This window comes from Hemicordylus capensis, chromosome 1 (genome assembly GCF_027244095.1).
Source record: "Hemicordylus capensis ecotype Gifberg chromosome 1, rHemCap1.1.pri, whole genome shotgun sequence".
Classification (NCBI taxonomy): Eukaryota; Metazoa; Chordata; class Lepidosauria; order Squamata; family Cordylidae; genus Hemicordylus; species Hemicordylus capensis.
The window spans coordinates 154,124,837-154,148,207 of NC_069657.1; the positions used below are offsets into that span (position 1 = coordinate 154,124,837).

At 45.7% G+C, this 23,371-nt stretch overlaps 2 long non-coding RNA genes across 2 annotated transcripts in view; one reads left to right on the top strand and one right to left on the bottom strand.

Moving 5' to 3' along the window:
- Nucleotides 1-361: 361 nt before the first annotated feature.
- LOC128344536 (uncharacterized) lies at nucleotides 362-16,848 on the bottom strand. The gene is made up of 4 exons (XR_008315905.1): nucleotides 16,555-16,848; nucleotides 7,103-7,177; nucleotides 5,803-5,896; nucleotides 362-736 (listed from the first exon to the last, which is right to left on the bottom strand). It is a non-coding gene; the product is annotated as an uncharacterized LOC128344536 (long non-coding RNA).
- Nucleotides 16,562-23,371, top strand: part of LOC128344537 (uncharacterized) — a 53,786-nt gene continuing 46,976 nt past the window's right edge. The window contains exon 1 of the long non-coding RNA XR_008315906.1: nucleotides 16,562-17,021. This is a non-coding gene — a long non-coding RNA (uncharacterized LOC128344537). The remainder of the gene's footprint in view (nucleotides 17,022-23,371) is intronic.

Below are 23,371 nucleotides of genomic sequence, written 5' to 3' on the forward strand. Positions count from 1 at the left end.
GAAGCTGGTGTGCTTTGGATCTCACCAAATATTAATGGCCACAGCATCTGTATTAATTCCAAAGCACCAGATTCCTTCAGCATTATAAAGGAAGGGGGGAAAGTACCATGTTCAATCTTGATATTTTATCAGCGTAATCCCAGCAAATAGTTTTACTGTATTAGCTGTCTGACGAGGAAACTTGGCTGCAATCCATCAAACACTTCTCTGCCATTAAATATAATTATATGCTTTGCTGGAATAACCAGATGTTTAGTGCTGCTTTGAGCAGATGTCTGTGCTTCATAGTGGAAGGTTATAAACCTATTTACACTAGCAATAAACTATACAAGTATTTAAATAATAACAGGAATCAGCCATCTTAACTTTTTTATTTAAAAAACCCAGTCATTTGCTAGAACGAATAACATTTAATAGCCATGATGCTAGTACTAAAGATAATAGTATATCTAGTCTGAATTTCTGGAGCTTTTGGAACTGTAAATCTTTCCACTTTTGTGTACTTTTTGTACTTGCTTGCCTCATTTTCACTTCTTTCCTTCTCTCACATCACTTTTAAAATATCTTTTTGTGTTGGTTGGATTCTGGGTTATGTGTAGTACATGTTACTGTCCCTTTAAGAGAGTTGCATGCCATTTAATAGTTCTTCCTCTTCTTCTAGTGTTCGAGGATGGATCTAGTCAGGCTGTGTTGCAGAGTAATCACGTATCCTCTATAAGTAATTGAACAACTTTACCTGAGAAATAAGACTTTGTTATTTATTAGTAACTAAACATAGGCAAAGAAAACAAACTAACCGTCTCTTATGCAGAGAGAGGGAGAACCTCTCAGTTTGAATTCAAGGCAACAAGTGAGTAGTAGACAAACAAACTGTGATTCCACTTCCAAGCCAGTACATAGATACATTCAAATAGAGAAGCATGCCCTGTATAAAGAACTGAGACAATGAGGTAATTCACAAAATCAAAAACTACCATGCTAATGTTGATTACCAACTTTAAACCTGGATTCAAACAATTGTGTGAACTAGGCCCAGTTTAGAATAAAACACAATCTTCAAGTTCATACATCATAACTGATCTTGGTTTATTCCAGGGGTGCAGACAAAGGCAAAGCTTGAGGAACAACTCCTCACATAACTTTTTTTGTGTGAGGAGGAAAGACACTTTTTGTCGGTGAGATATGGGTTTTTAGGTTAGTTGAGGGGCGAGTTCAGTAAAATGAGGTGGAAACTCCTTGAGGTCATGGTGGATCTGCAAACTTGGTTTATTTTAACCTAAATAAGAAGTAGATATCCACATGGGCATATCCACGGGGAGCACAGTTTTCTGAGACTCAGGGATGTTGTGTGGAACTAGGCTTTAACTAAAGTTCTGCATTACATCTGAATCAGCCCATAGTATTCAGAGGGAAAAAGAGGATAAGAGTTTTCTGGACTCTTAATACACTGAAGCATCCCCCAGAGATATTTTCCCTTGTGTTCAGGCTAAACATGGTGAGAGGGGGAATGGGAGTACTTTGACAACTCCATGCCAACGTGCTCTCACCATGGGCAGTTCTTAACTGCAGAGGCAGTTAAGAAAAAAAGGTCAGGGGAATAAAGGGGCAATGATTTTAAGAATGTGTTGTCCTAATGAATTAGTTGCCCTCAGGATGTGGTGCTATAGTTATCAATTTGTTCTTGAATCTCTCTAATATTCTAAATATAAATTCAACTGCAGAACATTCCAAATAGTTAGATATTTGTGATTGGTACCACTGAGTTAAAGGAATCCAAATTTCTGCCCACTATGATAACCCCTGCTAACTTGGTAAAGAGGCACCTTTTACCATGGTGATTCTCTTTATTTAGCAGGGGGAGAGTAACTGGCCCTGTTCACCCCCAGTACAGTACCTCCAGTGACTGTTGCTGGTGTCTATCTTATGTTTCTTTTTAGACTGTGAGCCCTTTGGGGACAGGGAGCCATCTTATTTATTTATTATTTCTCTGTGTAAAATGCCCTTAGCCACTTAGCCTTAGCCACTTTTGGAAGGGCAGTATAGAAATCAAATTATTATTAATAATAATATCAATATTAATAATAAATGTGGAACCTAGGGAAATTTTCTTTACATGTTATAGAATTCTGGCTGGCCAAGGTTCTAGAATACAGGGAGCAACTCTCCCCATGTTCAGTGCTTGCCTTTGCAGGCAATATGGGGAGATCTGGAGACATGGCTAGCCAGTGTTCTCCCTTGCCTTTCCATGTTCTCAGGCCTGAATACTCAAAGAGGTCATTCACCCAATCAAAAACTGTGTTCTACCCAGGTTTGGGAGCTGTGTGTGCTCCCAATTTTTGGTTGTATGGAAGCAAAGTAGGAAGAAAACCTGGATAGCTTTCCCTCCTCCCTTTCTTCCATACAATCACTTCTACCCAGATCTTCCTTTGGGAGCACACACAGCTCCCAAACCCAGGTAGAACACAATTTTTGATTGTGTGAATGGCCTCACAGAGAGCTATAGTTTGTAGAGCTGGGTAATACTGTGACCTTTGTAGTAAGGATCTGCTCAGGTTGTACCTGGGTGAGAGGCACAATGGGGGGAATTTTTGTGTATTATTATCTTAATGCAAATAGTGGGTGGAATCTTCTACTTTCATGGCTGGAAGAAGTTCCATTTGTACACGGGGTGTGTATGTGAGGGGATTCTCTTTGCTTCTGCAGCCCCTGTGCCCCCCCCCATCTGCTCCTGAGTGGTCCTCCCCGCCGCCAAATGTCAGGGACGTATTTTCAGGGAGCACAAAGGACTCCAGAGGACAGGGGAGATTGGCAACAAATAAATAAAAAATCCCTCCCCTTTTGTGTGATCAGAACATTCATGCTAGTATTAGCTAGGATAAACCCAATAAGCATTTTAATTAAATAAATGAACACCTTTTCTTTTGGGAAGAATGTGCAAAGGCATATTTTGAATGCTGAAGTTCCAGCAAGCCAGCTGACTTTCCCCTCCTTTCATTTAATGACAAACAGGTGCCTTGAGTTATTTTATTGTTGAAAGTGGGATGGGATGTAAAGGTTACCTTGAATTGGATCATCACATTTGTTTCCATGAAGCAATAACTGTTTTTGCTTTCTAAAGATTTTCCTCAGGGCACAGAAGTAGTAGAAAATCAGTACTGTACCAGATCAAGCGTTCAGGATACAGGGAGGTATGGGAAGCTGGGGAGAGACATTGCAACTTGTTCTGCCTGGTGTGATGGGATGGCAACCTCACCTCTAAACTTCTGGGCAGTGAATTCTAGTGTGACTGGTAAATCTGTCCCATGGTCAGACAGCCAAAGAAATGGGATGGATTTGCCGATCAGCCTGCTCAGGGGGTACAGGTGTCTCTTTCTGGAAGGAGGAAGGGCAGTGGCTGCTAGGGCCATTGTAAGAAGTACTGGAATCCCTAGATGAAAGGGGGCAAAGGGATTCTGGGAGAAAACAGAGAGCTGTAACTGTATGATCTTGCAGGCTACGGTGTTTTGAGCCAGGGGATAATTGACTATAGCATGTCAGGCATCAGATAGGCACATATCAACTTAAGATGTCCTTCTCAAGTGTTTTAATGAAAGCGACCCATGTTGCAAACTTGAATTCAAGAAGTGTCATTCTGGATCAAAGAATAGCCCATACTATTTTAAATGCCCTTGGGACACTCAAAATATATCCATGGAGGTAGTGCTTTCCTTGCCTGTTTGTTCCCAACATTTGTATTGCCCAGTACATGGAGGTTCCATTTAGGTAATAGCTACCTTTGATAAGATTTACTTTTGATTAAATACACTTCAGATCTGGCTGCAAACAAAGGCCTATATCAGTACTGTCCATGTGTTATAAGTGTGTGTGTGTGTGTGTGTGTGATTGGTTGTTGCTGTGGCACTGAGGCATGAGCTCCTCCGCTGACTTACATTCCTTTGAACATATATAGAGAGCCACCACATGGAAAAACAGGGGTCCTGAACGTGCAGAGAGCTGTATATATAAATGCTTTCTACAGGCCTTCTTAACGAATGTGCATAGGTGGGCTAAGATCTGCCACTGCACAGCTGCACCCGCCTACATGAATTCATAAGGAGAAGGAAAGAATATCTGCATTGGGTCAGAACACACACACACACACACACACACACACACCTTTGCAATCCATCCCTTCTCCTTTTCTCCCCCACCCCCATCTCACCTCCTCCCAGGCTGACATATGGATTGCATGTGGCTGGCTTTCCAGCTACAAGTGCAATACAATGACTTATAGTGGCAGAGTTGTTAAGGCTGTTGAATTAAAAAATGCTGAGGTAAGTGGCCAGTGACAAACACATAGCAACCTTTGCTGTTGTACTCAACTAATAATGGAAGCATTTCTGAGGCATTAACTGGGGCCTTTTAAACTTTTACTCTAAAGTAGTTCTGTTGCGCTCAGTGGGCTACTCAGTAGTAGCTCCTTTCTGATGTGAATGTTTGGCATTCTGCACAGAGACCATTTCAACTACAAGGCCACCTTACATGCCTCCATGTCAAAAGTGCCTGTAAAGTTGGTGTGCTCAGATTAATAGAACTAAAGTGGACTCATTGAGGCTATTCCCACGATCGCCCAAAAGCAGGCTAAGGGAGCCCAGCCTGCTTTTGGGCGATCATGTGCTGCAATGGGAGCTGCACGGCTCCCAGCAGCTAGCCACCATAAATCCCCCTCCCCTTAAATGAGGTTAATGGAGCGATCGCTCCGTTAACCTTGTTTTTGTGCCCGTGTGTCACCGCAGCACGTGGCGACACATGAGTAGACCCTCAACTGGGAGGCTGCAAACAGCTTCCCAGACTCCGGGGTCTCTCCAGGATGCTGTGTGCGCTTGCGTGGGACATCCTGGAACTACCGGGGGCCATGCAGCCCCCGATCTCCACAGCACCCGCTGGCTCCGTGACAGGCTAAGCCCACTCTCCCCACAGAACCCCGTCAGCCGCTTTGCACGTGTCACATGGCTGCATGGACACCCACTGTTCTCATTCTGTGTTTTTTTAAACAAGAAAACAAACAAATGAATATGTTTGATGGCTTTCATTGTTGTATGTTTCAAAATAGGTACAATGTTGGTTGGATTAAAAGAGAATGTAATTTGGCAGAAACGCAACATAATAAAAATCGTTTGAAACCCTGGGCAAAGCATACAAAGGGAAAACATAAAGGAAAAGTTGTGCAAACAAAAAAAATGTTTATTTGGGCTATAGAAGGAAATACAGTTAAGCATAAGATCAAACAGGCCATGTATATTGAACAGCTACAACCAACTTTTAATGTAAGGAAAGAAATGAAAGAGGCAATGAAATGTATTGGTCTATAAAAAGGGTTAAAATTTGTTCTGTAGAGTCTCCTCCTCCACTCTTCTCCCCTGTTCTTGGATTGGTTATTTAGTTGTAGTTGCTGCATTCAAGCTGAATAAGCTGTTGCTGCTCTATTTGAATGTTGACCTATGTTTTGTTCAGTTTTTATGGGTTTTAAAAATGGGTTTATCTGGTTTTTATGTATGCTTTATTGAATTTTATTGTTTTATCTTAACTGCCCTGAGATCTTAGGACAAAAGGTGGTATATAAATATAAATATAAATAAATATTTAAGTTAAAAATGTCATAAAGCTGCACTTTGGACTTGATCAGCATTATGCCATCATATAACATCTTGGGTAACAAAGGTGCTGATTAATCTTGTATAATTCATGTCAGAACCACTAACTGGACATCCTGTGAGTCATACACCCCCCCTTATGGCAAGTCTCATTGATTGTGAAACTCACCTCATTGTGAAGGAGCTTCTGCTGGGTGGTGAATTCCAACACTATCTTCACAGCCTTAAACTTTCTTTCAATCAGCACTACCGTGAGCTATTAACTGAAAGCAATTCAAATATCCATCAAATCCTTCTTCAAATCCCTCAAATCCAGATTTGAACCTGAGAATTGACAGTAGTGATTGACAGAATCACTAGCAGAGCCAACTCTAAACCCTTCCAAGGCTCCATGGAATCCTATTGGATCCAATTACCTTCTCGGGCAGACCAATCTAATAGGTCCTTCACCCCTGCGAGATTGGTTGTGACTGTAAGTTCACCAGATGGTGATCTGTCCATGACAATGGGGAGATGACAGGAGTCCCCATCCACAGAACTCCACCCTGATCAGAGCAAAAGACCAAATTGAATGTGTGACCAGCATCATGTGTCAGTCCAGAGACCAATTGAGATTGGCCCACAGTTGTCATGGCTGCTATGAACTTTTGAGCTGCTCCTGACAACCCAGTCCCAAAATGAACATTAAAGTCCCCCACCAACAACAACCTGGGCGACTCCAATGCCAATTCAGCAACCACGTCTGTCAGCTCAGTTAGGGTGGAGTCCAGAGGCGTAACTATAGGGGGGCAGGGGGGGCACGTGCCCCGGGCGCCATCTTTTTTGGTCACATGGGGGGCCATGACAATTTTTTTTAATTTTTTTAATTTTTTTTGTTAATACAAATGTTTCCTGCTCAGTGCAGCAGCACTGCAGCAGTCAAGGGAGCGCGTCGGCGCCCCCTCCCCCATGAGCGGTCCCTTCCGCGCCGCCCGTGGCCCCCCCCATTGCTTTGCTGGCGCCTGGTGGCCAGTCAGTGGCCTGGCTTGGCGGCGGCAGCGGGCACTTGTGAGGAAAAACCTAAGTATAATGTAGTATGTTGGGGGCGTGGGGGGCGCCATTTCAATGCTTGCCCCGGGTGCCGTTTTCCCTAGTTACGCCTCTGGTGGAGTCACTGGGCAGCGGTGTGATTGGTACACCCGCAGAAGTCCCAGTCTATTCCTGGTCCCTAGACTTAGGTACACACATTCAATATAGGCCAAATATCTGACAGGGATCCTGGTAAGGGAGATGGTATTCTTATAGACTACAGCCAGCCACCCCATCTCCCCAACCACACCCTCTTACCTGCTCTACCATAAAGTAACCCTCTGGGAGAAGCTGGGACCAAACTGGACCACTAGCCTCTCCTGACCAGGTCTCTGTGATATGTACAAGGTCAGCTTCTTCATCTATAATCATGGATTACCCCAGACTTATTTTGAACTGACCTGGCATTACAGAGTAATAAGGTGAGATTCTGTGGGTGGCTAGCATTGCTTTCCAAGATCAAAGAGGTGGTAGGCCTGTTAGAAAGGGCAACAAAAACAAACTTTCTCAATTCCCTAATGGCCTGCTAGAGAGATTTTGAGATTGAGATTTTCAATGAGACACCATGAATCCTCAGAAACAAGAGAACCCTGTACCCCATGGGTTAGAAACTACACCACCACTCGCTCTGGGCCACCCCAGCACCCCCCAAGTGCACTTATGGGGCTGCTGAAAGCTCCATTATAACTTATTATGAGGAAAAACCTTAAAGACGCGTAAACTTCAACAATTAACCAAAAATCACCCCTTTGCCCAATTCCTTTCAAATAATTCAGGTAGCTTCCTTGCCCACCCTAGGAACTACCACCCACCACACTCCACTCTATGACACCCCTTTCCCCCCGACGTGAAGCTATACATTTGCTGACACCTCCATGCTTCTTTATGGAGAAAAACCTTAAAGATGTGTAAACTTCAAAAATCAGTTAAAAACCACCCCTTTGCCCAATTCCTTTCAAATAATTCTGATAGCTTCCTTGCCCACCATAGGAACTACCAGCCACCACACTCCACTCTACGACACCGCTTTCCCCCCGATGTGAAGCTATACATTTGCTGCAATCCTAATTATTCTCTATGAGGAATTCAAAAATACTTTAACAATTCACCAATAATCAGGAGTGTCCAATTGCCTTAGGATTTTTTGGGGTGGTAGGCACCCCTGTCTGTCTACCACCCACACCACTTTTGTGCACCTAGGTGCTCCATAATAGGGGATATGGACTGGTTCGGGTCCCATTATACTCTATGAGAAAAATAATTAAAAATATTTCAAATATTCATAAAAAATCATAGGGGTGTCTGATTGCTTCAGGGTTTGCATGGTTGTTGGCACCCATGGGTGCTCCACAATAAGGAATAATGGCCTGGTCCAAGTCCCATTATATCCTATGAGAAAAAAATAAAAATAATTTTCAAAAATTCATAAAAAATAAGTATGAGTGTCCGATTGCTTTGGGGTTTGGGTGACAGGTACCCCTGGATGCCAGCTACCATCCTACCAATTTTCAGGTGTCTGAACTGATCCAAACCGGTTCGGATCCGAACCGAACCAGGGGGTGGTTCAGACAAAACCAAAACCGAACCACTCCCTCCTGGTTCGGACCCGGTTCGGATCCGAACCGAACAAGGCGAACCGGTTTTGTGCACATCCCTAATAAACCATGAATCCACTCACATATGCTACCAGAGAATCTACACTCAAAACATCTCAGAAACTCTCAGAAACAATGAGAGTTGGTTGGCACCCTATGTGCTTGACACCACCACTTGCTCTGGGCCACCCTGGTGCCCCCCCAAGTGCAGTTATGGGGCTGCTGAAACCTCCATAATTCCCTATGGGGAAGAACTTTAAAGATGCATAAACTCCATTAAATCTTTAAAAATCAGACCTCTGCCAAATTCCTTTGAAATAAATCTGGCAGCTTCCTTGCCCCCACTGGGCACTACCACCCACCCTAATCTGCTCTGGGCCACCCCTTTCCCCACGACGTGAAGCTATACTTTTGCGGAAACCTCCATTATTCCATATGTGGAAAATCTTAAACTTCAAAAATTCACCAAAAATCAGCCCTTTGCCCAATTCCTATGAAATTTGGGTGGTAGCTTCCACCCATTGGGCACTACCACCCCCATGCACACGTTTTGCCCTGGGGCTGGTTTTTTTAAAAGTGCAAAGCATTTTGGATTCAGATTTTGCAATTTTGAACAAAGAACAAAATGGGGGTGTTTTGGATTCCGGCCAAAAACAAAACAGGAAAAAAAATGCACAACCCTACTCTCTTTCAAGGCCTCCTGCAGTTATCAGAGGACTATTTCTTAAAGATTGAAAGAGCTCACAGAGCCCCCATCCCTTTACCCCAAGAGGGAGTGAAGGAGGCCTCAGGAATTTATGCCAAATCCCTACAATTTCCTACTAAAGAAGAGATATTCTTTGGAGAGCATGTGAAAAAGGAGAGCTTCACTGGGAAGAAAATGGTTTTCATGTCATGATTTCCCCAAATTATTCCAAGGATCTGATTGAGCATCATAAAGCCTTCTTATCGGCCCACCAGTTTGCCAGAGCCCACAATACCCAGTTTTACATTCTCTACCCTGTTATTTTCTGTGCATGCCGTGAAGGTCATTTTCAGTCCTTCAACAATGCTACAGAAGCAGAAAGCTTTCTACTTGCTCTGGATTCTTCCTGCCAAACTCCTGCTGAAGGCTAAGAAACTCCTTTAGGCTTTTCATAGTACATTAGTTGACTGAATCACTTTCATCCAATTTATTATTTCTTCAAGATACCTTATACTCACCCAACTTTTTAATTTACATTAGAGTTTCATTTCCAGTTGTCCTGCAGATAATTTTTTTCTTCTTTGGGTGAATGAGGGAGTTAATATTGTGTTGCATTTAATATTTGGCTTGTTTATATTCCCTGCTTTGATATTCCATGTGCCTCACTTTAAAATTATTGGAGTGGTGGTGGTTGGAGAACGAGAGAGAGAGAGAAAGAGAGATATTTTGGAATTTTATTGGTTGGAGGGGAAAGTTTTCCAATTTGGGAGGGGAGAGTTTGTTGTGTTTGGTTGTAGCTGTTTGTTACCATCCCTATATGTCTATTGAGTAATTTCCAGTTTGTTTGTTTTTAAAAACGGGTAATTTAATTACAGCTCTCCCTCCCTCCCTCCCTCATTTCTTTTTCTCCCCTCCCCCACTTTTTTGGTTCTCCTTGAAAGTTGCCATTTCTCCTTCTCTGCACTTTGTTTTTTTAATAATATAAATCCTATATGTTCCACGCCTTAATTTTATTATTAGTGGCTGTGGGGATGGTTTTGTTTTAAAATATGTGTGCGGAGGGGTTGTTCTTCTCTTTATTTAATATATAAACCACTGGTTTGATATGCTTTACTTTTCAATTTTGTAAGCACTCCTATACGTACAAGATCTTTTTTTAACTATTGGGGTGTGGTTTGTTTTGTTTTTTTCTTGGAAGGGCTAGGATTAACAAATAGAGGGACAGAGATTAACAGTTAAAATGCTATTATGTCACTGTGATTAAGGACGTGTGAACAGTTTGAGCAGTGTTTAGTTCTACATTGAACTGGTTCAGTTTGACTAACACACAGACAGCCCGCCCCCGGTTCGGTCTGAACTCAGACCAACCCACCCGACAGTTCGGGGGGTGGGGGGGTTTCATGATTTTTTTCAAAAAATATATTTATTTATAACCTTTAGCCCCTTCGGGGGACTTCCTATAAGCTGCAGGGGGGGTGTCCATGAAGGTTCCCCCTCCCCCCACTGGCCTTGTTCATCACTGCCATGGCCTGGTTTTTGGCTCACTCCGGTCTCCATATGTTGGCACTGCAGCCAGTTTTTTGGGTTTTTTTAAATGACTGCCGTGCATGTAGAAATGGATTCTGTGAGACCCTGGGCCATGCCATTTGTGCATACGTGGCGGCAAAGAAAATGGCCACTGTGCCAACATATGGAGGCCCTAACGGGCTGAAAAGGGGGATAAAATGGGTCATGGCGGCAATGAACAAGGCCAGAGGGGGGAGGGAAAAACTTTAGCCCCTTCAGGGGCCTACAGGAAGGCCCCCGGAGGGACTAAAGGTAAAAAAAAATTCCAAAAAACCCACCAAACTTTGTGAACCCGCCCCCCCAGGACCGGACCAAACTGGGGTGGGGGTGGGGCTTCTAAGGGGTGCCGGACCAAAGTGGTCCGGTCAGGTTCGAGTCCAGTTTGGACTCAAACCAAACTGGGTCAGCCGGTTCTGTGCACATCCCTAACTGTGATTGACAGTTAAAGATTTGCATATCTATATTATTATTTCTCCAAGACGGGCCATGCGTGGCGACGTGGTAGGAAGGAGGCAATTGGCTGTTCTCCAAGATGGGCCATGTGTGGCAACGTGGTGGGAAGGAGGCGATTGGCTGAGTTTGCAAGCAGAAGCACCTGATTGGGCAGTGGGGATTCCATGTGCAGATAGGGAGAAGGACCCTGTGAGAGCAGAAGCACCATGGTGATTGGGCAGTGGGGATTCCCTATCCAGATAAGGAGGAGGGGCCTGTGATGGTTAAGGTCAGTTGGAATGCAGCTGTTACTGGTTGGAAGATGTTCTGGATATAAAAGGATAGCAGGCAGGGGTCTGCAAAAAGACAGGTTGTGAGGGAGCAAAGAGCCCCTTCAGGAGAAGGAGGATGCCGTTGTGTAAATGAACAAAATCTGTTAACTCAGGGAGGGAGGAAGAAAAAACATGAAGGGAGGGAGAAGAAAGAGTGGAGAAGAGCGAGTGGAGGAGAGAGAAAGAGAAAAAGAAGGGAGGGGGAAGAGAGACAGAAGGAGGGCAAGGGACAGGCCTGAGCCTGTCAGCAGCCTGACAGGGAAATGAGTGGCCATGGTGGCACTGGCAGCAAGGAAGGGTCCAGGCAACCACTGCTGCTGTTTGGGGCTACTGAGGCCATTGTAAGAGGGACGGAGTCAGGCAAGGGATGGGCCTGGGCCTGTCAGCAGCCTGAGGGGAACGAGCGGCCATGGTGGTGGCAGCAGCAAGGAACGGCCCAGTCAACTACTGCTGCTGCTCCTGAAGGAGCGGGGCTCGGGTGAGGGTGGGGAGGTCTCTGGGGATAGGGAGCTGCAGCTTGGCCAATAGGCAGAAGCAATGCTGCAGCCACAACCAAGAAGGGTGAGGAAGATGGAAGCAACGGGATGGAGGAGGAGCAGGAGTGCAGACCAGGTGAGGGTGGGAAGATCTCTGAGGTGAGGGGAGCAATCAAGTACTAACGCACAGATGCTCTAGAGCATGCAAGAGTTCCAGCATTGAAGTGGAGAGAAATAATGGCAGCGGTCAGGATGCAGAGGTGGAGGGCCGGCAGGCGAAGCCCCTCCGGCCAGAAGACGTGGGTGGACGGTGGGCGAAGCCCTACCAGCTGGGAGGAGAAGGTGGAAGGCGGTGGTGGGATGGCCTGGCCCTGGCCCACCCAATGGGGAAAGGGGGGAGAGCGAGCGAGCTGCGCGGGGGGGAGAGCGAGCGAGCGAGCTGCGTGGGGGGGGGAGAGCGAGCGAGCTGCGTGGGGGGGGGAGAGCGAGCGAGCGAGCTGCGCGGGGGGGGGAGAGCGAGCGAGCGAGCTGCGCGGGGGGGGGAGAGCGAGCGAGCGAGCTGCGCGGGGGGGAGTGAGCGCGCGCGAGCGAGCTGCGCCGGGGGGGAGAGTGAGTGCGCGCGAGCGAGCTGCGCGGGGGGAGAGCGAGCGCGAGCGAGCGAGCTGCGCGGGGGGATGTCACAGGCTCAGTACACAACTACACAGATGCTCTCTGCAGGGTCAGCTAGTATTTATGTATTATCTATGATTTATAATGCTACTGCTTTGCGTTACCCTTTCCCTGTTATTTTTGTATTCTATATGTTCATCAGATGAATTCATTGTTCCAATTAATATTGCAGTTACTTTCTCACCCCCTTCCTTCTTTGTCTGTTTATAGTCAAACAATTTGTTACTGTCCCTATACATCTAATTTTCAGGCTGGCCCCCCTTTCCCCCTTGAGCTTTAACCATCTGTGAATATGTTAGTGTATGTGATTGCAGGAGTATATATGTATGCATGTCTATATGTATACATATGGGTGTTTATGCATTAAATATTTACTTATTTATTTTTACATGCAGGTAGAAATATGCTTGACATGGTTCCCTGCCTCCCATTTGTTTCTTGGATTACAGTTGATCACTGATTCCTAGAAACATGAACAGGTTGTGATGGGCTTTAACATAGGCAGGAATTTCTTTCATGTAAATTGGCCAAATCCATATTTTGTTTATCTTATCAGTCCTGGTTCTTACAGAAGCTCTGTTACCATAAGTACTCTGACTTCTGGTGCATGCTTATTATAGTTCCTTGCTATAATATTTTGAATATCTATATGTTATTATGATCAATTCCTACCTCCAAATTAGACGCTTAAACCACCTGGCACACACAGGATCCATGGTCTGCTGCCCTTAGATTGTCTTTTCCATCATAAAGTATTTTTCTATTTTGTTATTGTCTGGTCTTTGGGTAAGTATACAAGCTGGGTTCTCCTCCTCCTTATTCCACTTTGCCACTCTCTTTTCATAGTCTTTCGAATACCATGGTTGTTAATATTGTCTGCTGGAATACACTGGGTTCAGGCAGTCCAGCAAAGTGCAGACAAGACCTAAGCAAGCTTTAAAAAATGCACACTGAAGTGCTATTCCTGCAGGAAACTCACATGCTTCCAGTAGATAAGGACAGAATGTGTAAAGATTGGGTTGGTAAAGCTTTTGCCAGTGGTTTTTCCAAAAAGCCAGGCCGGGGCGGTGGCGGTGGGGGATGATTTTTATTCATAAGAAATTGACTTGGTGGATAATGAAAGAAATAACTGATCCAAATGGCCACTTTCTGATCTTGATTGCAAAAACCGCATCTAGCACTCTGGCACTAGTGAATATATATGCCCAAATATAGTTTCTCCAGAAACATTCCACTCACGCATATTCCACCTCTTATCTATAAAATATGACCTCTCCTTGAGTAGCCTGGGCAGGTTTGGGCCTGGTTTGGGTGTTTGTGCAGGCATGAGGTCACTAAAATGGCCTCTATGCATGCACACAGTAGGGGTGTGCACAAAACTGGGTTGCCTGCTTCAGTCTGAGTCCAGACCAGACTTGAACTGGACTGGGCATGTTGTTGTTGTTGTTGTTGTTGTCATTGTCATCGTCATCGTCATCATCATCTACATTTTCTATCCCGCTCTTCCTCCAAGGAGCTCAGAGTGGTAACAACCCTGTGAAGTAGGTTAGGCTGAGAGAGAAGTGACTAGCCCAGAGTCACCCAGCAAGTATCATAGCTGAATGGGGATTAGAACTCAGGTCTCCCCGGTCCTAGTCCAGCACTCCAACCACTACACCACGCTGCCTTGGTTTTTGTGCACCCTGAAACCATCCTGGTTCAGGTGGTGGTGGGGGGGTGTTGTTCACGATTTATTTTTTTCCTTTTTTAAAGAAATGACCCAGCCAAGCAGAGGCCCATTGGGCATGTGTGGAGGCCTCCAAAATGGCTGCCATAATGGAGGGAAGCCTGAAACAGGCTGAAGATCACCCAAACCAGGTGATTTGGACATTAACAGAGGCCAGCAGGGGAGGGGGAACCTCTGGAAACCCCCCAGGGCCTCAGAGAAGCCCCCACCCCAGAGCAGCGAGTTATATTATTTATTTATAATAAATAAATATTTATAAAAATAAAATATTTTTTAAACTTAGCACCTTCCGAACAGTCCGTGGGGGTGGGATTTCCCCCCCGGTCCAATCGGATATCAAACTATCAAACCAAACTGGTTCTATGTTGAACAGGTTCAGCATTGAACCTGTTTGCACACCCCTAGAGCAGAGGCCATTTTATTGACCTCCACACCTGCGCAGAGGCCCGAACTAGACCTGAACTAGCCTGGGCTACTCAGAGGAAGGCTGGCAGGGGTGGGGTGGAGCTGCTACCACCACCGGTGGCACTTTTAAGGTACTTTCTTACTCACCTTGTGCCCACTGTACTTTTAGGGGAGCCCCCCCCATTCCACTTGCCCTTAATTGGTATAGGGGAATCCTCACTGGATTCCCTTTAACCAGTAGAGCTCCGAGCCCTTTCAAAACAATTTGAAACAGTATACAGAACTGGACCGGGCCGGGTTGGCTTGAATCCGGTTTGGATTCAAGCTGAACCAGCTTTGCTGGTTTTGTGCACATCCCTACAACCATGTGGGCAGGCCCAATTACATGAGACCTTAGTATTATATTGGAACCATATTTCTCAGCAGAATGCTAGGTTTCATGTTTTGGTCCAGCATAGTTGACCCCAGCTAGGGATATGTAAGCTGGCTCAGTTTGAAGGCTTGCCCTCGAGCCAAACTGGCAGGATGTCCAAGGGTGAGTTGAGCCAAACCCCCACCTTGTGAGCCAGCTTGATGGTACTACTGAAAAGGGGAATATGGCAAGGATTCCCCTTTACAGTTAAAGGGCTGGCAAGGATTCCCCTTTACAAGCATAGCTGTCGAGCACCTCGAGCCAGCTCGACAGTGGAACCGGACCAGACCGAGCTTAACTGATTCCGATGTAGAGATCAATCCCGATGTAGGTGCTCCAGCACTGAACTATGCCCCCATCCCGCAATGCTTTGAAATTCATATATATGGATACTTTATTTTCCTATCAGGTCTGATTGCCCCATGAAAAATGCACATAAGCAGCCATTGCTAATTCCACTGAAAGAGGGGGGCAGAATATTTCCTACAGGTGGAACTGGTTTAGGAGATCACATTCTCCCACTGCATGTCAGTTTCTTTGTATTTCCAGACCTCTGGCAGCCATCTGAAGAAGGTTTTTCTGAATCTCCAGCACGTGAACGTTTTCAATAACCGAACCTAACTGGTGACACTATAAAAAACATCCACGCACAAATGAGGCATTTCCTGAAACAAGGGAGTTAAGGCTTGTGGATGGAATTCTGTTTATCCCAGATGAAACTCCAGGTTCTTTTTAAATGGATTCAGCCAACAACTTCAGCCCTCCTCTTTCAGTGGGATTAGCAATGGCTGCTTATATGCATTTTTCATGAGGCAATCAGACCTGATGCTGCTTTATGCTTGTAGCGCACATATATGCAAGCAGTAGAAAGAACAAGGGGGATTTGCATAATGAGTGGCCATGTTCTCTTCTCACTGCTGGTCACGTCACCCAACTTCCTCTCCACCCCCTCTCAAGCTGGGTAATAGCTGAAGAGGGTATGGAAACAAATGATCTGCCTGCACACCATTAACGAGACTGGTCAGACCTTTGCTGCTGTCTTCTAATCTAAAGTACGGTCATTTCCAGTTGGCCCTTCACTCACATCACACCTCTCCTGGGAGGCATAGTCTGTTTTTTTCTGGATTTGCATTCAACAAGGATGCTGCCTGCCTGCCTGCCTGCCTGGGAGGAGAATGGCATAATTCTAACACCTGCTAATTAGCCCTGAGGCCCCTAATGAGACTGCTGAACTGTGTTTAATGATCTTTGCACAGAGATCTGCTAAGCCATTGAGCCTAAGATAGTTTTCAAGGTTAGGGATGTCTTCTTCATTTGTTTGAACCAAGCAACCCCTGTCTTAACAAGGGTCAGCCTTCAGCAATGTCAAAGCTCTCATGGTTCTTCCCTGTGTGTATCTCAAAGTAGCCCACTCTAAGCTAGTCTGATGGCTATAGACCACCTGCAGCCTTGGAGGCAAGATGCATCTAAATTTTATTTATTTATTTATTTATTATTTCCATTGTATATCCCACTCTTCCTCCAAGCAGCCCAGAGCGGTGTACTACATACTTACGTTTCTCCTCACAGCAACCCTGTGGAGTAGGTTAGACTGAGAGATAAGTGACTGGCCCAGAGTCACCCACAGGCGCGTAACAATGATAGGGCAAGGGGAGACAGTTGTCTGGGGGCCCCACTGCCTGGAGGGGCACCCCAGAGGCACCTCATGTGACTCCCCATTGCCCCCTGCCCAGCCCCAAGGCTCCTCAGCCACTTGCCCTGTTCGCCGTCTCTCCAGCTTGTTCTCCTGGCCGGCAATCGAGGGAGCAGACAAGCTGCCAAGAGCTCCTTTTCTCCCGCCTCTCAGCTGATCGGCGGGTGGGCGGGGCTTCCACGGAGGCCTCCGTGTAGGCCGCAGTGAAGCCTGAACTCGAGTAGGGCCCAAGCCAGCCAGGAAGGAGGAGGTAGCCAGAGTGGCCAGCACTGCTCTCTGCAGCAGAAGACTCCTTGCTGCCCTGCTTAACCCAGACCAGCATTTGCCAGGTAGAGTGTGAACTCCTTTTTGTGGTTACCTTTCCCGCCGCCCCCCCCCCACATATATAGGGATCTGCTTGCCATAGGGCTTGGATATGGGGGGGGAGGGACTGAGAAGTCTCTGAATATTTATTTTGAAACAGCTTGGAAAATTTGCTGACTTAAAAAAAACTATCTAAAAAGTCCTATAAGTGGCTTGTTTCATGGCAGAAAATTGCAAAAACTTCTGGAACAGTATTTTATTAATTTTATTTATTCATTCATTCATTTATAAATGCACTTATATTCAAGTTGTTTTGCAACCCAGAAGGTCTGAGTGAGAACTGTGAAGCATGTGTGGTGCTTTTATTTTATTTTTCTTGTGTGTGAACTGCTCCCCAATAACTTGCAGGGACTTCAGGGTAAATCTGGCCAACATGTGAATGCAGCACCTCCATTCCAGAGGAGATGTGTCTTAAAGGGCTTTAAAAGCCTCCTGTGAAAAACCTCCTGCAATCAAACTTTACTGAATTTGTTCAGAATTCTGGGAAAACAAACATAGGTTCACCCTGCATGGTTGAAAGTCTCCTTTGCTAATCAGCAGCGAGGGGCCCATTCTAATAATTCATCTTTCTAGTGTGTTCTAGGCATTAAAAGTAATACAAATGTATAGTACTCAATGTATATCACTGTATATTGTGACGTGTGTGTGTGTATTCAGTGAAATGTATTTGCAGGCAGCATACTTATTTTGGAATATCAGACTTAAATCCTTGGGGGCCTGGGGTGTGCGGAGGCCCTGGACTTTGGGGGGGGCCCATTTTAAAATCTTGTCTCTGGGCCCACTCCAACCTTGCTACGCCCCTGGTCACCCAGCAAGGATCATGGCTGAATGGGGATTTGAACTCAGGTCTCCCCGGTCCTAGTCCAATACTCTAACCACTACACTATATGCAAGGGAGCAACAGCAGGAGAGAGAGGGCATACCCTCACCTCTTGCCCATGGGCTTCTCAGGGGCATCTGGTAGGCCACTGTGGGAAATGGGTTGCGGGAATCGATAGGCCTTGGGTCTGATCTATTTATTTATTTATTCGATTTTTATACTGCCCTTCTGAGCTGGCTCAGGGCGGTTTACAATTAAAAACAGAAATCATTAAAAACAATTAAAACAGAAATACAAATATAAACACCAATTTAAAAACATCTTAAAAAACAATTAAACTATCAAAACAATTAAAACCCTGAAAACCAGGTTAACATTAAAACAATTAAAACTAATTAAAACCCTGAAAGCCAGGCCAAACAGATGGGTTTTAAGGGCTCTCTTGAAGGACAGTAAAGAATTAAGATCACAAATTTCTGCTGGGAGTGCATTCTACAGCCCAGGAGCAGCTACAGAGAAGGCCTGCCTCTGAGTTGCCACCAAACGAATCATTGGTAACTGGAGACGGACCTCCCCAGATGACCTTAACGTGTGATGGGGATCCTATAAAAGAAGGTGCTCTCTAAGATATCTCGGACCCAAGCCGTTCAGGGCTTTAAAGGTAATAACCAGCACTTTGTATTTTGCCCGGACACATATCGGCAGCCAGTGTAACTGTTTCAAAACAGGCATCATATGGTCTCTCTAGGTTGCCCCAGAGACCAATCTGGCTGCTGCATTCTGAACTAACTGAAGTTTCCGGACTATGTACAAAGGCAGCCCCACGTAGAGCACATTACAATAGTCAAGCTGGGAGGTTACCAGCTTGTGCACCACTGTTTTAAGGTAATCCTCTTTGAGGAATGGGCGCAGCTGTCGAATCAGCCAAAGCTGATAGAAAGCACTCCTGGCCATGGCCTCCACCTGAGATACCACGGTGAGGTGTGGGTCCAGGAGTACTCCCAAGCTGCGCACCTGCTCCTTCTAGGGGAGTGTAACCCCATCCAGCACAGGAAGATCTAACTCACCCCTCAGATTCTGAGCCTCCACAATGAGCACCTCCGTCTTGCTTGGATTCAGCTTCAATTTGTTATCCCTCATCCAGCCCATTACTGCCTGTAGGCAGGCATTTAGAGAATGATTTCCATTACCTGAAGATGAAAAGGAGAAGTAGATTTGGGTGTCATCAGCATACTGATAACACCCAGCACCAAATCTCCTGATGACCTCACCCAGTGGCTTCATGTAGATGTTAAAAAGCATTGGTGACAGAATGGAGCCCTGAGGGACTCCATATAACAGCTCCCATTTTGAGGAGCAACTGTCACCAAGCTCCACCATCTGGAATCTACCTGAGAAATAGGAATGGAACCACTGCAAAGTAGTGCCCTCTATCCCCAACTCCCCCAGGCAATCCAGAAGGAGACCATGGTCGATGGTATCGAACACCGCCAAGAGATCCAAAAGAACCAGCAGAGTCACACTCCCTCTGTCGATTCCCTGGTAAAGGTAATCCATCAGGCCGACCAAGGCTGTCTCAACCCCATAGCCAGCTCTAAAGCCAGTTTGAAATGGGTCTAGATAATCAGTTTCCTCCAAGACTGCCTGGAGCTGGTTGGCCACCACCCTCTCAATCACCTTGCCCCAATCTAGCAGTAAGGATGTGCATGGAACTGGTTTGCCTGGTTCATCTCAAATCTGGACTGGATTTGAGCCACCCCAGGTGGCTTGGGCTCCTTAAGCTGGGCCACAGCCCAGAGCACTGTTGAGCCACCTCGCAAGCCAGCTCGAGGAACTCAGTGGGTATACTTGCAAAGGGGAATCCGGCAAGGATTCCCCTGTAAAGCAAAGGGCTAAATAAGGGGTGGGGGAGGAATGAGGAAAAGGGTAGTCTTAGTCTTTATTTTACCTTAAAAAAACAAGCTGCTGCCAGTGGAGATTGCGGCAGCGGTGACAACCACAGCAATGACATGGACGGCAACAGCGCAGGCTCCTTCCAATCTGGCCTCATAAATGACAGGCTGCTCATGCAATAGCCCGTTTCGGGCCTCTGCGTATGCATGGCCACCATTACAGTGACCTCTATGCTTGCGCAGAGTCCATTTGTGTCATCAAGCGGTTTGTGTGGTGATGCAAATGGCCTCTGCACATGCACACTGTAATGGTGTCCGTGCATGCACAGAGGCCCGGAATAGGCTGCAGTGTGGCTGGCCTGACATTTGGGAGGCCGGTGGTGGGCGTGGTGTGGTGAAAAGAGCCACCACCGCCACCACTATTCCTGCCGCTGCTGCCAGACTCAGCTTGTTTTTAAAGCTAAAAGAAAGACTAATACTACCTTTTTCTCAAAACACCCCCCCACACACTCTTTGATCCTTGCCAGATTCCCCTTTATGGGTATACCTGTTGAACCCTCGAGCTGGCTCATGAGGCGGGTTTTTGAGCTGGGATTGGCTTGACTCGCCCTCAGACTGGCTCCCCTTTGGTTTGGTTGCAGGGCGAGCCATTGAGTCAACCCAGCTTGCATACCACTATCCAGCAGGGCTGTTCTTATGTTCAAGCGTGGTGTGGGAAGTAGCCCAGTGGGAGGTAGGTATTTTTTTCTTCCAGGATAATCTTCATGGTGAGTGTGAATTCCTGTTGAGCAGTGGGGACTCATAGGAGGTAAAACATCCCACACAGCTGGGCTTCTTTCACAGGGAGCAGTGAAATATTACTGATATCCTAATCATCAAAATGAGAGCTGTCTGTTGGTGCCTTCTGTTCCACAGGGTTGCAAGTCAAAGGTCATCCATATGTCCCCGATAGTGTCCCTGCATGCACTTTACTAAATGACTGCTATTCACTCTTGGTGGAGAAGAGCTCTTCATTTTGGGATAGCATTGCAGTGGGGCATAAGACCATAAGAAGAGCTTTGTTGGCTCATGCTCAAGGTCTATAAAGGTCCTGCATCCTGTTTTGCACAGTGGCCCGCATGTTTATGAAAGCTCCATGCACTCTGGAGCAATTTGGGCAAAACATGCCTTCCTGCTTCCTGACACTGGATAGCCTCCACCGAAAGGAACCCTCTGCAGATGTAATATGTGTATGAGTGCGGAGTGAAATTTACAGGGCTTCCCTCTACATAAACACACACACACCCATATAATAAAGATTTTGTTAGCATCCAATAAAGTCGATAACCCAGGATACTGCAGATGCCCACTCAAAGAGTCTTTAAATTCTTCTTTGAACTTTAGACTTTATCAAAATACATATACTGAGCTGATATAATATGCATCATTGTGGGAGCTTGAAAAAGTGTTGCCACAATCACAGAAACAATAGTGAGTATGCAAACCATGACAGTGGGGCCCCATATGCTTTCAAAGTGCTTGCACAGAGAGGACACATCATGGTTGACCTACTCCTCAAACATAGCATAACCAAACATCCATATATGGCGGCACACATTCAGCTCAGCCTTATTTATTTATTTATCCATCCATCCATCCATCCATCCATCCTGTTTTTATACCGCCCTTCTGAAATGGCTCAGGGCGGTTTACAATTAAAAACAGAAATCATTAAAAACAATTAAAACAAAAATACAAATATGAACACCAATTTTAAAACATCTTTAAAAACAATTAAACTATCAGAACAATTAAAACCCTGAAAACCAGGTTAACATTAAAACAATTAAAACTAATTAAAAACTCTGAAAAGCCAGGCCAAACAGATGGGTTTTAAGGGCTCTCTTGAAGGTCAGTAAGGAATTAAGATTACAAATTTCTGCTGGAAGTGCATTCGACAGCCCAGGAGCAGCTACAGAGAAGACCCGCCTCTGAGTCGCCACCAAACGAACCGCTGGTAACTGGAGACGGACCTCCTCAGATGACCTTAACATGCGGTGGGGATCATGTAAAAGAAGGCGCTCTCTAAGATATCTCAGACCCAAGCCGTTGCAGGCAGTTCAGCACTGTTCCGCTGTGCTGTACTATTCTGTGGTGTAGCGGCAGAGGCGTTCTTACCCCAGGACTTCGGGGCCAAAGCCCAGGGCCTCCACACCCCCTGGGGGCCCCCAAATCCTCTCTAGTCTGTTCTGGATGGTGTGGCCACCTTGCTGTTCCTCTGGCCCACACTGCACCAGGTCGTCAAGTGTGACCTCTGCTTTAGAAACGGGGAAAGAAATATGTGGAATGGAAATATATTGAGTTTCGTGTTGAAATGTTTTTACTGATTCATATTTGCATATATACACCAGCTTTATATTCTTTCATTCTTGTGAGTTCTGTTGCTGTTTGTGCCCTCAACCCTTGTATTAAAAATACTGTGTGTGTGTGTGTGTGTGTGTCTGTGTGTAGGGGGATAATGCTTAACATGTAGGGGTTGCAGCAGAGGGTGGGCCTCCAGCAGGCGGCGCTCCAAAGGCCTTTAGGTCCAGGCTCCAAAATTACCTAGGTGTTCCTCTGTGTAGCAGAACAGCCCGGTTCCACTGCAACATAAAACTTCACAACATAAAATTTGAGGATGCCTCTGAATATCAGTTGCAGGGGAGTAACAGCAGAAGAGACGGCATGCCCTCAACTCCCGCCTGTAGGCTCCCAGTGGCATCTGGTGGGCCACTGTGTGAAACAGGATGCTGGACTAGATGGGCCATGGGCCTGATCCAGCAAGGCTGTGCTTATGCTCTTCAAATGCAGTTGCATGGCATGATGTCCATTATTTCCAATAAGCATTGGATCCTACAATGGTGCTTGTGCGATTTTATATCACAGCAGAACAGGGCTTTTCTGCAACACTGTGGGTGGTGTTTTGGACACATACAGTGGTGCAGGCAGTGCTGAACCACCCACATTTAAACTAGACATAAGCCACATTTTTGATGGTGGCATTCAGATCTTTGGTGCAGTGGAAGGAGGGTTACACTCATGGAAGGGGTCCTTCTGCACGTGCAACAGGTTCTTGAGTAGCTTACCTCCTGCTTGTGGAAAGAGTTTCCATTAACTAAAAGGTTCTGCACTAAAAAGCCATTGGTGGCCTTTTTAGTATAGAACTTCTCATGATTTTCAACCTATTTCATTCGCATCGCATGACACCCTAGTGGGCATGGGCAACTTTCATATCTGAAGTTGTGTGAAAGTCTGACTCTTAGCACTTTTTATTTTCCTAGAAGAATCAGGAGTTCGCACAGTGAGGCCATTCACACAATCAAAAATTGTTTTCTAACCACCTTTGGGAGCTGTGTGTGCTCCCAATTTTCAGTTGTGTAGAAGCATGTTGGGAGGAAAACCTGGGTAGAAGTGATTGTGTGGAAACAAGGAAGGAGGAAAAATCTGGGTAGCTTTTCCTCCTCCCTTGCTTCCACATAATCACTGCTACCTAGGTTTTCTCCTAACCTTGCTTCCACACAACCAAAAATTGGAAGCCCACACAGCTCGCAAACCTGGGTAGAACATCTAGGTACTAGATGACCCA